Consider the following 14416-nt stretch of genomic DNA (forward strand, 5'->3'; position numbering starts at 1 on the left):
CCTGCACGAGGTGTAGGTCCTGTACGCACGTCAGGAACCTTCGTGAGTGGCTAGACCTGGCCAACTGCTCCTCCCAGTTGATGTCAGGATAATTCATATCCCCCATGACCACAACATCCTTTGCATGCACGGCTTCCCCAAGCTGCCTGGAGAATTCCAGATCCAGCTCTTCCTCCTGATGTGGTGGCCTGTAGTAAACCCCTACCACCAGATCCCTCTCCCCCCGCCCTCGAAGTTTGACCCACAGGGTCTCAGTTAAGCCTTCCTCTCGTCCCATTTGGAAGGTAGAACTGGTATACTGTTCCCTAACATAGAGTGCAACCCCCCCACCTTTTTTCCCCTTCCTATCTCTTCTAAACACTCTATAGCCCTCTATGTCTACTGCCCAGTCAAAAGTTTCATCCCACCATGTCTCCACTAGGCCAACCAGGTCGATTTTACTACTTGCAAGCAGGAGAGCAAGCTCCTCCTGCTTGTTCCCCATGCTTCTTGCATTAGTGAAGAGACACCTTAATCCCCCCGTGGGAGCCCTGGGCACTCCCCCTACCTGAGAGACAACTGGTCTCTTGGTATTTACCTGAGCTCTTATCTGGGCATGTCCTACACCTGGTTGAGTTTTTTCCCTCTCCTGTGGATCCCCATCCCCCGACTTTTCCATATCAGTAAGCAGAAATGAAGGACTGAAATTTAGTACAGTACTGAGAATATCAAAAGGGGACATTACTAGCATGCCAGCCAGGGCACCATGGCTCGGGAATCCCCAGCTTAATAAAAAGGGACCACACCCTGCATAGTCACATTATATAGGTGGTATTTTTGTATAATATTCTAGTTGGGGATTCATGTCAGTGCTTTTCAGGACAGGAAATAAAGGGCATCTCCTAGCCCATTATGGCTGACTACCCAGAATTATATTTATCCTTCCCTGTCAGGACAGCTGTTAGACTGGCTCCACTTTTCCCCCTTCCAAACCTGAAACCAGGGGAAAAATGAGTTTTGCTTAGCAATAGTTTGTCTTTCCATCTGCACCTGGAGATGTTAGTACTGAGGAAAAGACACTTATTATCTCTACAAAAGATGTGGACAAACCTATTACTCTCTAGACCATGTGAAAGGACCAGTGGACTAACTAGTTAATTTCTAGCCCAGACATTTGAAACTTTTACAATATGCTGCAAAACGATAGCACGGTAAGCTACTGCTGTAACAGGTTCTTCCTTTTGAACAAAGGTCAAATACATGCTTCTTCGGTTACAGCAGCTCACATAGGAAGCTCTGATTATTATTAATCTTTACACTGAGCAATGTATCTGCAAAACCTTAAAAATGGCAACCACGGATCTGCCAAGTTACTGATGAATAGATTTGGTAGCCATGGAGATAATGCATGTGATTTTTCTGATCTTTTATGATGCTAAGAATTATCTCCTGTTCTCTTACTCAAAGAAGCTATATACTCTGGAATAATTCTGGCAGGCACAATCCCCATAATAAATTTGGGGGTCTAGTTACCAGAGTGGTTGGAGCATTCCCCAGCAAAGCCCTCGCATGATTCCAGTGAAGTCCCTTTTCTCTGAGGAACATATTGCTACAAAGGTTCACTTCTACAGCTCTACCTTTACCTTTCTGTCTATCCAGGAAGATCTCACCATAGTATTTGCAAATGTAAAGTTAACTGCCTGCAAATATCAGCTTCCCCTCTGGTTTGAGAGACCTAGAAATGCAAAGGCATCTCTCAGCTTTTATATTTTAAAGAGTAAAATTTCTATCTTTTATCTTTATAAAGATAATTTCAAAAACTATTACACAAGAGCACTAGATTAGTAATTCATTTTCCCCCAAAGTTCATTGATAATTCAGAACTCCCCGGCCAGCTGTTATCTGCAAAAATTCACATTTGTGACAGCCCTAATACTCTCAGCAGTAGCCTGGGTATTTCTTGATTCTGGAGAAGATACTATTTTGTAGCTGCAGTTTAGAAGTGCCTCCACGTTGCTACTGATGAACTGTTACAAATTCCCTCCCAGACAGTGGCAGCCCATAAGACCTGTGGTTAAAAGAAAGGACAGCTCAGTCACAAATTAGATAGTGTAGTCTTGTAAGTAGGAACAAGACTAAAGGTAAGGGACTCCTGCACTCTAACTGGTTCTGACCTATGGTGTCTATAATCTTTTGCTTCCTTTTCTGTAAATACTGATAATATTTACTCCCTTCATGAAGGAGAAGAGTTACATTTTTTGTAGAGTACCACCTTTCTTAAATCCATACAAATACACACAAAATTGGCTGTGACCATTAGATGATAGACCCTTGCAAAACTTGATGTTGCCTATTATGACAGACCCAGGTGCAAACATATAGGCTCCATTTCACATCAAGAGTTGGAATAAACCTACTGATTGCACACAACTAGGTTTCCCCTACACAAGTAGGGGTGGAGCAGTGTTGTAACTGGGATGGTCCAAGAATTACGAGGGAAGCAAGGTCTTTTTGAGTGCTAGTTATTTTAGACCCTTGAAGAAGGGCACCTGGTACCCAAAAGCTTATCTTTCTTCCAATATAGAGTTGGTTAGAGTTGGTCCAATAAACGATATCATCCCCTGCCACAAAAAAATCCCTTGTTTCTCTATACAGAAAGTCTGTTAAATAACATTTAAAAACAATACCTTTTACTCAAGTCTAGACATGACTTCTGTTGCATTTAGGGCATTGTTTCCCAAATTCCTTTTGCTATCCATTTATCCCCTTCCAAAGTCGTGTGATCATAATAGACTGAAGCTGAACATATAGTGGAGGTGGGTAATGTTTCACAGGTCTCCCCAGTATAAAAAAGCTGATTTTGGTAGGAGCTGCAATCACATGTAGCAATAAAAGCAACAGTATCCACTAGTATGTGCACTAGAGCTTCAGAAATCCAAAGGGAAGGTAAATGGGTGATACCTGGGACTTTGAGAGAGACGATGCAGGTGCAGATTTTACTGAGACAGAAAGGTGACTGTGCATTGGAAAGAGAGGAAACACCATGAAATCACAATTTTAGAGACTGAACACAAAAAGAGAAAGGATTAAAATAGTGAAGAGTGGAAAAATGCACACAGAAGTGAAAATTAGATAAAACAATTTGGAAAGGAGACCAGAAACAGTAGAAAAATGGATGAGAGAGGGAAAAAATATGGATACGTGACAGAGGCAAAAAAAGAGAGAAAGATGAACTTTAATTCTGTAACCATAATGTGGGAAAATAGTTTTGGGCCTTGAAAGGGGGATGAAGAGGAAAAAAAGAGAAGGTTCTAGCAACCCTTATTTTGTCAGGTCTTAAAAGCTGATGGATAAAAGCCTGTCTTGCTGGCAGTTAAATATGTACCTGACAATATTCATCATCAGTGCTTAACTCTATCCGTTTGAATGGTCCCATTGAGTTCAAGGGATAAACTCCGCATGCACAAATTACAGCTTCCTTTTTTCTAAGCCGGAGGTTTACCCTGAGGAGAAGTGATCTCATTTTTACTTCTATATATGTTTTTCCACTCTCCAGTTTTAATCCTTTCACTTTTTTGGTTTTAGTCTCTAAAATATTTATTTTATAGTTTTGTTCCTCTCCTAGTGGCTGGCAAAAGATGACTGAAATCAGAAGGATGCTTCCAAAGCAAAGAAGATCAGAGGCCATGTTGTTAGTTGCACTTACAGCCTCTGGGACAAAAAATTTGCCTTTACTTTAAAATAATCAGGATTTTGTCATCCCAGTTAACCTATCAGAATAAAGCTTTGCCATTAATTATTACAAAAGTGGTTCTGTATTTGTTTGGAGTAGTAAAATATAAGTGACTTTAATAGTTTCAAGCTATTATTTATATGTAAATTGCATGATTTGAGGTATTCAGGTTGTAACTGTATTGGTCTAGAGGCAAAAGAAATTAGATAGCACCTCTACCACAAGTTCTGCTTCCTTTTGCATGATCTGATACATTTTTACCTTTAAAAATACAGGATGTTTTACATATTGGACTCATTTCTGATGCCATATCCTTCTTTGCAATTAAAGTATTGTATTCTATAACTTTTCCCTTTTTGAACTAAAGTCTTAGCTTTTTGTCATGGCAAACACCCAGCATTCATAGGTCTAATTATCAGAATGTTTAAAGTCCTTCCTGCTACTAAATAAATAAATAAAAAAAAAGACCTCTAATGTGACTCCAGTGAAGTCACCTTTCCTTGAGGGAACATATTGCCACACAAAAGAACCTCCCATCTAAAGGGTTTCTCCAACATCTCTGCCAAAAAAGCTGTCCCAAACAGAAGTAAAAAGCTTGTTGGACTCTCTGTGTTCTGTTGCACTACCTTCCCAATAGGAATCAGTGCAATTAAAGTTTCCCCAAAACCACCTGGTTCTGTGATTTTATGCTATAACTTTAGCTGCTATAAATTTAGCTGCTTCAGTTGTTTAAAAAAAGCCTCATCTACCTTCTTCTCCTGGTTTAGTGGTCTACAATAGATACCCACCACAATGTCAACCCTTGTTATTTTCCCTTTTTATCTTAGCCCAGACACTTTGAATAAATCTACTTCCTACTTTGTATTGGACCTCAGGACATGTGCACAGCTCCTTAATATGCAAGGCCACACATCCTCCCTGTCCAGTGCTGTACCCATCCATATCAATAATCCCATTAGATGAACTATTCCATCAGATTACAGTTATCCTTACTATATCATGATTTAAGAAATTACTATACAACTGAAATAATTATGAAGGTAACCACTGAGGGTAGGTAATTAGAGAGGTAATGAATTTAAAGCATGAAGAAATATTGGGAAACTTATGAACACAAACAAAGAAACTGTGGAACTGCAAAGAGAAATCATAAGTGCAAAAATTCCTAAAACACCTTTTCACAATAAGGTTTCTTCAAATAAGTAATGAACCAAAGGAGATTTCTGATTTATTTTCAGTTACTAAGACATGGCATACACTTAATTGAAGAGTTTGCACTTATTGGAGCAGTGATCTACAAAACTAAATGCTATGAAGCTAAAAAAAATACTGGGCTTTGTGAAGTTTGGGCATCTGGTCCCAAAGACTAGATAACAGTTACAAGGGATTGAAGAAAAAAGGTTTCTTCCAAGTTGATTAATTAATACTATCTTGTGCCTTGTGCTTGAGACTGAAGACATAGTTCTGTTTCATTTTCAGATCTTCTGAGTTTTGTTTATGTTTGGCATTGTTTATAATGGCATTTTCCTTAATCATTAGACTATTTGAACATCTTCCATGTAAAATAAATTGGCAAGAAAAGATCCCTTGTGGACTTCATGTAACCTCTGGTTCTTCTCCCTTTTGGGTTGCTTTTGGTGTAAAATTATCTTTTCTTTTTTCTCCTTCTCATTTCTTAAATTATGAATTCCATTGCTTTCAAGTTTTTGGTTTTAAATGTGACAGGTAAGTCCACTGTTGTCATTTAACAAACAACCAGTTTTTTAATTTTTATTTCTGTAACCCTGTATTGTAGTTAATAAGATTGCTAAACAACTGCCCTCATAAGTATAATATGTTGTTCTAATTATGGTTTTTAAATTATTTTTCCCTTCATTTCTTTCATTGGTGGCCATTTTGTACCTTACTGTGAAGTATGAAGAGAGTCCTGGATCAAAAACTTGTTCTGTCACAGGCATGATTTTTCTCTATGTGAAAGAGAACTCACAAAATCTGAAAGCATATTCATACCTGTGCTGAGCTGTATATGTGCAATAGTTCATCTATGAAGATGGGACCTTACATAGTAAATAATAGGAGCTGGGGATTCTAGAGATACGTTTTTTGCCTGATCCTATTTTACAGGACTTCTGCCTATAAATCAGAGTCTGGGAACATTTTAATTGACCTGAACAATTGTTAATTAGATATTATAAGCATCTGCTACTTTACAGGAAGATCAATAGGAAAGTGTTTTTCCATGCTTTTTGGGGATATTTGTATGCGTCACATATACTGTTTCTTTAAAGCAGCATGACCTTATGGGATATCTAATTCTGTTTTTAAAAACCTGCTCCAGGATTTTGCATTCCCTCTTTTAAAGCTGCACTCCCAGAAGTATCTTTAGACTGTGGCGGTGGAACATCAAGGTTAAGTGCAACTTTTTTCACTTTCTGCATGTGAAAGTGTTCTTCGTTTTGACAAGGAATAAAATGAATAGGGGGTCTCTAGCTTATTTTGGTAATTCTCTATTTTGTTTTAAATAAGTCACCTGTACCCATTCACTGGCAATCATCTTATTGTTTTAATGGAATTATTCTAGTTGTTGCTGTATCTATTATGTTATTCTCTTTCTTCTTTTTGCTCCACTTCCAAAATAAAAGGCAATTGAGCAAAAATATATCCAGTATGGTGGCACTGGCTGATAAACATATAAGAGAACATAATTCAAAATGCTTTATTCATTTTTCTAATGGTATCTTGTAAGCCAGGGTAGGCAACGTTTTTTTGGCTGCAGTGCCTAAAAAACCACAATGTTTACCTTGGAAGGTCCCAGAGTGCCAACATGTCAGAGCCTGGAGCAGCTGTTTGCAGCCTCCTGGCTGCAGCCAGCCCATGAAGCCCGGTCTGCTTGCAGCAGGGCTTGCAGCCTCCCAGTTGCCTGCTGGGAGCAGCCTGGGCTCCGTGGCTGGCAACAGCTGCTTAGAACCCGGGCTGTCAGTGGTGTGCCAAGCAAAATGGCCTTGCGTGCCATGCTTGACACGTGTGCCGGGGGTTGCTGACCCCTGTTGTAAGCTTTTCTATTTAAAGTATAGTCTCTTAAAATCAGAAAGTTTAATATGAACTTCAAGGTGTTAAAATGGTTTTAAATATTGGTAGGTATACTGTTACCCGTACAAATTTATGTGTTGGCAAATAGATTTTTTCCTTATTTCCTGAATAGCAAAACTTGTATAATGAAGGCATTATTCCCTCTTTTCACTCTTCTCTTCTACCTTGCCAAGTCTCTCTTTTCTCTTCCTCTTCCTTTACCACTGTCCCATTATTTCATTTGGGCAGATGCTGTTGTGTAGCTGTCAAAATTACCAAAAGAAAAATAGCTTGACACCTCTCTGATTCTGAGCTGTTCCTGCTTTGTGATGTTAGGTTATATACTGTTACCTGTACAAATTTATGTGTTGGCAAATAGATTTTTTCCTTATTTCCTGAATAGCAAAACTTGTATAATGAAGGCATTATTCCCTCTTTTCACTCTTCTCTTCTACCTTGCCAAGTCTCTCTTTTCTCTTCCTCTTCCTTTACCACTGTCCCATTATTTCATTTGGGCAGATGCTGTTGTGTAGCTGTCAAAATTACCAAAAGAAAAATAGCTCGACACCTCTCTGATTCTGAGCTGTTCCTGCTTTGTGATGTTAGGTTAGGCCCCCCCGGGACATTCAGCAGTAGCAGCCTTGTCAAGTTAATGTCTGGAGTCAGCATTAGAGAGACAGAACATTTCAGGATCTAGCTGTTTTTCCTTCCCAATCTGGACACTCCCATGTGAGTAACTACAGGAGTGTAGTGTAATGCTGCTTGCCTGACAGCTCTATTCCTCTTCCAGACTTGGAGAAACTAAGGGAAGCAAGCAAGCCAGAATAAGAACAGGCTTCCTACTGGTAAGATCTAAGAAACTGTGGAAGTGCTATTGCTTTAGTCACAGGACATGGCTAGATCAAGAAAATAAACAGTTTTAAAGGATATTAGACAACAAATGTTAATTCACACTTAATGTTCCAATCCAACCAATTCCACAGGTGATGTTTCAGCAATATTATTATTTGATAATGTTATAATGCTGAGTTCATGATCAGAACAAAAATGGAGAAGAGTCATGACCAGTTCTAGTCTTCTTTTTTGTGAGGAAAGGAGCTGGACTAGACCTTAATTTCTGTGGTATCCAGCAATATTAGCCAGGCATGTTAGCCTGATGGTTTTTGTGAAATTGTGTACATGAGTAGGCATGTCTACATGAGATGCTACATGGACATAGCAACAAGCTATGGCAACAGAGCTCATAGATTCATAGATTCATAGAATAAGGGTCGGAAGGGACCTAGTAGATCTTCTAGCCCGACCCCCCGCCAGGGCGGGAGAACAACAAAAACCCCAAAAACCCCAAAAACAGTACCTGCAAATGCTATGGTGACGTAGCATTTGCAGGTACTAACTGTGATACTGTCACTACTGTGCAGTAGCAACGAACTACTGTGCAGTAGGGTTGAAAACAACCCACAGCACTGGTGGGTACTTTGCAGTCATATAGGACATGTAGGGGTGCCCTGTGACACACAGTGAAGTGACACTTAGCTCTTAAACCTAATTATGATTGTTCATAACATCCCTTTTAGAACAACTAATGCCTCTGTTAGGACTGTTGTTTCCGATCATTTTATCTCAGGAAGGCAGTTTTTTATTTTGGAAGATGACCCAGCTCTCTACTTACGCTCATCAGGCTAATTGCCCAATCAAGAGATCTTGCAGTTAAGAGACACTTCAGTAATTTTCTCCCAGCAGAAAAAGTCCAGACCCCAATCCAGGAAGTGTGTGACTGGGTAGGAGGGAATCATTAAAGAGACCTCATAGAAGTTAGGGTGGGTGGTTCTCCTGACCTGAATGCCTTCTTCACATTAGTTCTCTGTGACATCATATGACATCCCAGTGTGAAACCTTTCCCTTGACACCTATGGGAGGGCTTCCCTTGAAATTTATACCAAATATTCCTCTTGTTTCTACCCCCAAGTTCTCTCTGGACTTCACTATCATGTACTGCTTGTTTTGTCTCAGAGTAGTGGGGCAAGTGTATGTGGAAGATCTGCAGAGGGATACAGATGGCATCCTAAGTCTCTGTAACCATTTCACTGTGCTTAGTGGAGTAACTGAAAAATTCAAACAGTTCAGAGACCTGGCATTCTCTGGAGCAGAAGCAAAGTAATCTAAATATCTTGATCTTTACAGAGAACCTAGTAGAAATTACTATGTAGAAGTAAAACAAAGGAAGCCCTGGCATTTAAGATCAGTACCAAATCACAATTAGCAGCCTGAATTTCAGAATCATTAATCATTCTCAACTCTACTTGAAACAGTACCCCTGAAAACTAATCTTCAGGTTCATGGCACACAAGTACAGGCCTTGCAAAGAACATTTTTTCCAACTATTTAGTTGGCCTAATAAAAGATATCACATTTACCCAAATAACCTTGCCTGCCTATGTCCTTAGACCAACACAGCTACAACCAAAAACCCTGGTCTTCACTGAAAAATTTCTGACTAGATCTGAGGACATGTAATGTAGAAGGGAAGTGACTGACTTGACATGCACACTCTCCTGCCATTCTAAAAGAAAGCTGATTGTTTTTGCTTTAAAAAGACTGAATGTTGGTACTGGAAAGTCTGAAAGCAGTAGGAATTAACCCATTTAGGATGCAGGTTTAGGGAAGGGAAAGAGAAGAGGCCTTATGGGTAGAATGACCCTTAGAATCCAAGGTAATAGGAAATGGGATAGTGTAAGAAGACCAGTGTCAAGGAAGAATTGTCCAGCGTATTGACCAGTGTGTAGAAAGGAAGAATTGTTATCTGGCACCACAAGATCCATGCTACTTTGCCCAGTGTATGGCAGAGGTAAATCTACCTGATCCATAGTATGAGTCTACCTGATCCATGCTGAGCCTGAGACAGGATGCAGATCAGACAACCTAGCTTTCACCCAGTTTAATTTAAAATGTATTAAAGTCAATGGAATAATTAACATTATCTTAAATAGAAGTGGATCAGAATTCAGTCAGAATGAGAAGTATTCAAAGAGCATACATGGACATGTGGGAAGTAGTAAGTATGACTTTTATCTACCCTCTGCCCCAGTTCATGCGCCTCTTTTGGCAAAGGGAGAGAGGGGAGGGTAACAGTTATTGCAGGAAAACTATGATAATCTTGGTAATGTTGTAACCCCGATGGTCCAGGAATTATATGGGAGACAAGGATTTTTGGGGGTTCATATATTTTATTGGACAAGTGTTTCATAGTTTCATAGTTGGTAGGGTCGGAAGGGACCTGAGCAGATCAAGTCCAACCCCCTGCCATGGCAGGAAAGAATGCTGGGGTCAGACGACCCCCAGGGTAGGAGCGAGCACGACTTCCCTTGGAAGCTGGTTCCAGATCCTAGCCGCCCTGACTGTGAAGTAGTGCTTCCTAATGTCTAGTATGAACCTACTCTTAATCAACTTGTGGCCATTATTCCTAGTTACTCCTGGTAGTAATGGCATAGTTTGAATAAAGTTAGACAACCTTTGCATTGGAAAGCTTGTCTAAACTTTGGCCCAGTGATGCAGTTGAAACAATTAAGCATGGGAAAAACAGAAAGACACTTGATTCTGTCTTGAAAGATGCAGTTCCCTTTAGGAAGTGATACTGTCAGGAAAGAGAACTAAAGTAACTTTAAAAACAAGACTACAGACTAACTAGGGGGAACAGACATGTTGTGATCTGATGAATGAATAAACACAAAAAGGACACAGTGCATTTTATTTCTACTATTTATAGAAAGTTTAGCACCTTCTAAATTAAATACAGAAAACTGTTTTATGCCTTGAGACAGAAGAATGTATGACTTCTGAGAGAAGGTTTGAATTCAGAGGAATCCAATTATTAACTTTTTATTGCTAGGGTTTTTTTTTACAGCTGTTGCTGCTATGTAAGCAGTTACCTCACATATTAAGGATGACACCATTTGCACTAAGCTTTCTATTTTCAGAGGTTTGTATTCTTCTGTTGACTTGAGGATGGAGAAAACTTTTCTACATGGCCTGTCAGAAAGTTATGCTGAAATCCTGAGCAGAAAATCCCTTCAGCCACCTGAGTTAAAAAGGGGGAGAAGAATGGGAAACAATTAATCAAATAACTTTTTCTTGTTAAAGCAGATCTATAGTAAAACTAGAAAACTAGCTAAACTTCTGACGCAAATAGGATTCCGGGAGCGCACCTACATGTGCCACTATGGTGCCATTGTTACTGCGCAATCATTTAGTACTTCCTTTTGGAAGTACTAAATGATGGTTCAGTTACAGCCCGTACCACGCATGCCATGCAGTTATTTTTAGGCACAATATGTCACCATAGTGATGCGCTATAATGGGGGAGCACATCAATACAGCGACATAGCTGCATCACGGTTTTTGCCCGTGGACCTACATCACTATAGTGAATTGCTATGGCGATGTAGCATCATGCGTAGACATGCCTAGTGAGGACACATCAGTTCAGGGGAAAAGTTCTTGCTTTGACAGTGGTGACCATATGACAATTGTGCACAACAGAAAAAATTAGTAAGATTGCCCTTTTTTAATGAGGGTGGGACAAAAGAATAGTCCAATGTCACTAAATCATCTTGCACTTGAAATTAACAAGGACTCTCACCTCTTCAACCACAACTGTTGGTGATAAGGATTTTGTAGGTCAAAACCTGCCCTCTGATATCCCTGTTTAAAATTTACTGAATGTTGTTCTGCTTCTATTAACTGGACCTGAATTTATTACTGTGATCTCAACTTGAGCTAAATTTCCCATTAACACCTGTAGCTACCCTCTTTCTTCCCTCTCAGCATCGATTATCCTTCATAAAATTATACTGTTTCTACTTGGATGCCTATTGCTATAGTTAGGATTCTTAGTTTAGACACTCGGGTTTGAATGTCTTGAGGTAAGTAAACAATCTCTTTATGTGTATGAAAGCTTCTAGCTGTTTTCATTCTCCATGGCAACAGGAGTATAAAGTGATAAGAACTTGTTACTAAAGTCGACTGCATATATACAGGGAGCAGATGTCATGAGAGAGAAAAATGCATTTTTAGTTTTTCAGAGTAGGACTGCGCTCTAAGTCTTCATTGGTGTACATTTTAAAGATAGAGATATATATATGCAGATAGGTGCATAAGGCAGGAGCTATGAATCCATAACCTGGGCTAGTGAGGATCTATAAAGTTTTGAACTTTGAACTTGAATAAGGGCCTTCAAGATCACTGCAACCTAGGGAAATAAAGTACTGATGAGAGCTGTGATCTGCATGTTTTCTACAAGAGGTGAGGACTGAGCCAAGCACTTGTGCTGCAACCAGATTCCCGCTCTTGAAGACAGGTGATATTTGAACTTAAGGCTTTAATGTTTAAATGTTTAAGCCTCGTAGTTGCAAAACAATTAAAAATGGTGTGTGTGGACTAAAGTAGTACTGGCTGTAAACTTTAGGAAAGCACCTTGAAATAATTATTCTATTAAGATTTGAAGCGCCTTTCCATGTTCTCTGACTCCCTCACCTTGCTCGGAGCAATGGTATCATCACCTCAGCAAAATATTCTGGGTTTATCTACACCAACAAAAAGGGATATTAGATAACTTGTGTTAGCTAATTGAATAAACAACTCAAACTTCTCTTGTGTACATGCAGATTAAGACCTTTATACCGCTATTGAAATGGTACATTAGGCTCACCTCTTGGGCAAGCTGAGATCTCCTACCCTGCAGTAAAAAGGTATTGAGCTGCATCTGCCCTAAGGAAAAGACTGTAGTAACCCTGTCTTATTCTAGTCCATATATACCCTGTGTGCAGGGAACTCCAGCTGCTACCATCCCATGATGCAGTGATGCTGGGGACCTTCATAGAGAGGCCTCTGGGTGACCAAGTATGGAACTGCTGCTCACTAAGGTGGCCTCAGCTTCTCTGACAGACTGAGCAGCAGTCAGGGGCTTTACAGTACATAACCAGAATAACTATCCTATATATTTAAAATGGTACACCCCCGAAATATAATTGCAGTTAAATTGTTTGTCACTATTAATATATCCTGCTTTGGGAAGCAAGTGAGTTATAGGTATGTGTATACAGTACAAGAAAACCTTTATAGTAGTATAATTGTATGTATACAATTACTACTGGTATACAGCTACTACTGGTATATTAACAGAAAAAGTGTGACTGTCAGTTGAGAGAGCTTTTTTTTCCAGCATGGAGCCAGGCCTAAAGATGCATTATACTGTTAAATAGTTTATTACTGTAAACTGGAAGGGGCATAAGGTATACCTTTTATACTGATATTAACTGCAATAGTAAGTGTGTTATTACTGAACTAGTTATATGGTGCACAAAGCATGTAGACCAGGGCTATGATAGAGGAAGACTCTGCTTGGCCCCAAATGTAGCAGTGGTGGGTCAGTCACAACATCAGGCAAGGGTGAAGGGAAAGGGTCATAATGGCACTTGCTGGAGACACTTAGCCTAACTGCATTTGAGCCCCTTAGTCCTAATGTATTGCTGAATGTAGCTATGAAAGAAAAACAAGCTTTTGGTCTAAATACAGCTGTGTATCTTTTTCAGTTAAGGTGCAACTTCTTTACTAAAGTGTTTTGTTACACCATCCCCAGTTTGGAGGGTTATTCACTGGTATAAAGGCATTACACACTAGCATTACTTTATTCCCTTCTCCAAAAGGAATAAGATATATTGGTCTAAAGGCCTTCTCAGCCAGTGTGGCCTTGTCACCATCCGAAGGATGATGCTTTGTGTGCACTGGGTAGCCCAGCTTCTGTGTGCAGAGGAGACTTCAGCTCTGGCAGCATTGGTTCCCCTGGCCCAGGCTCTGTCTGCACAGGATGTCTTGCAAGATTAGAACTGCAGCAACTTCCATGCTAGGGGCAAAAGCCTTCCTCTGCATCACCTGTCTTGGCCTGGAGACCTCAGGTTTCCCAGCCGACTCCATCTCATTTCCCCACTTTTCTACCAACTGATAAGAGTTGGAGGGGTGTGGGGTGGGCTGCTGTGTTGAGAGGGGGTTGTAGCAAACCATTCCCCTGCCCCATTACCACTGACACGAGGCAGCTGGTCATGCTCCCTGGGGCAGGATGGCTGCCTGCAGTGCGTGTGTAAGTGTAGCGTGCATATCAGGTAGTGTGTGTACATGAGTATGTGAGTATATGTGGAAGTACAGCATGTGTATGAGCATGTATAAGTGTATGCAAGTATAGTGTATGTATAAGTATGTGTGTGCACATGAGTGTATGTAAGTAGTGTGTGTATGTGTATGCGCGTTAGTGTAGTATGCACATCCATGTGTGCATGTGCATGAGGGTGTGTGAGTATATGTGTATGTGAATGTGTGTGTGTACGTGTGCAACATGTGAATGTATGAGTATGTGTACACGTGTGTGAACGTGCATGCATGTGTACATGTGTATGTGAATGTACGTGTACGTGTATACGTGTGTGCGCCAGAACCCCCGACTAACGGCGGGCCGCGGCGCGGCCGAGTTCGGCCGCGCCGGGTACTTACGGTAGCGATGTGGCGCGCGCGGCGCGCGGCGGTAGTTACGGTAGGCGCGCGGCACGGCACGGCGCGGCGCCGGGGGGGGGCGGGGGTACATAC

The 14416-nt window shown here is 40.5% G+C and overlaps 1 long non-coding RNA gene across 1 annotated transcript; it reads right to left on the minus strand.

Moving 5' to 3' along the window:
- Positions 1 to 10636: 10636 nt before the first annotated feature.
- LOC109304837 lies at positions 10637 to 13446 on the minus strand. The gene is made up of 2 exons (XR_002099479.1): positions 12314 to 13446; positions 10637 to 10859 (listed from the first exon to the last, which is right to left on the minus strand). It is a non-coding gene; the product is annotated as an uncharacterized LOC109304837 (long non-coding RNA).
- Between the last annotated feature and the right edge of the window lie 970 nt (positions 13447 to 14416).

Source organism: Gavialis gangeticus, unplaced genomic scaffold, assembly GCF_001723915.1.
Source record: "Gavialis gangeticus isolate Ggan-Ray unplaced genomic scaffold, GavGan_comp1, whole genome shotgun sequence".
In the NCBI taxonomy this organism is placed as follows: Eukaryota; Metazoa; Chordata; order Crocodylia; family Gavialidae; genus Gavialis; species Gavialis gangeticus.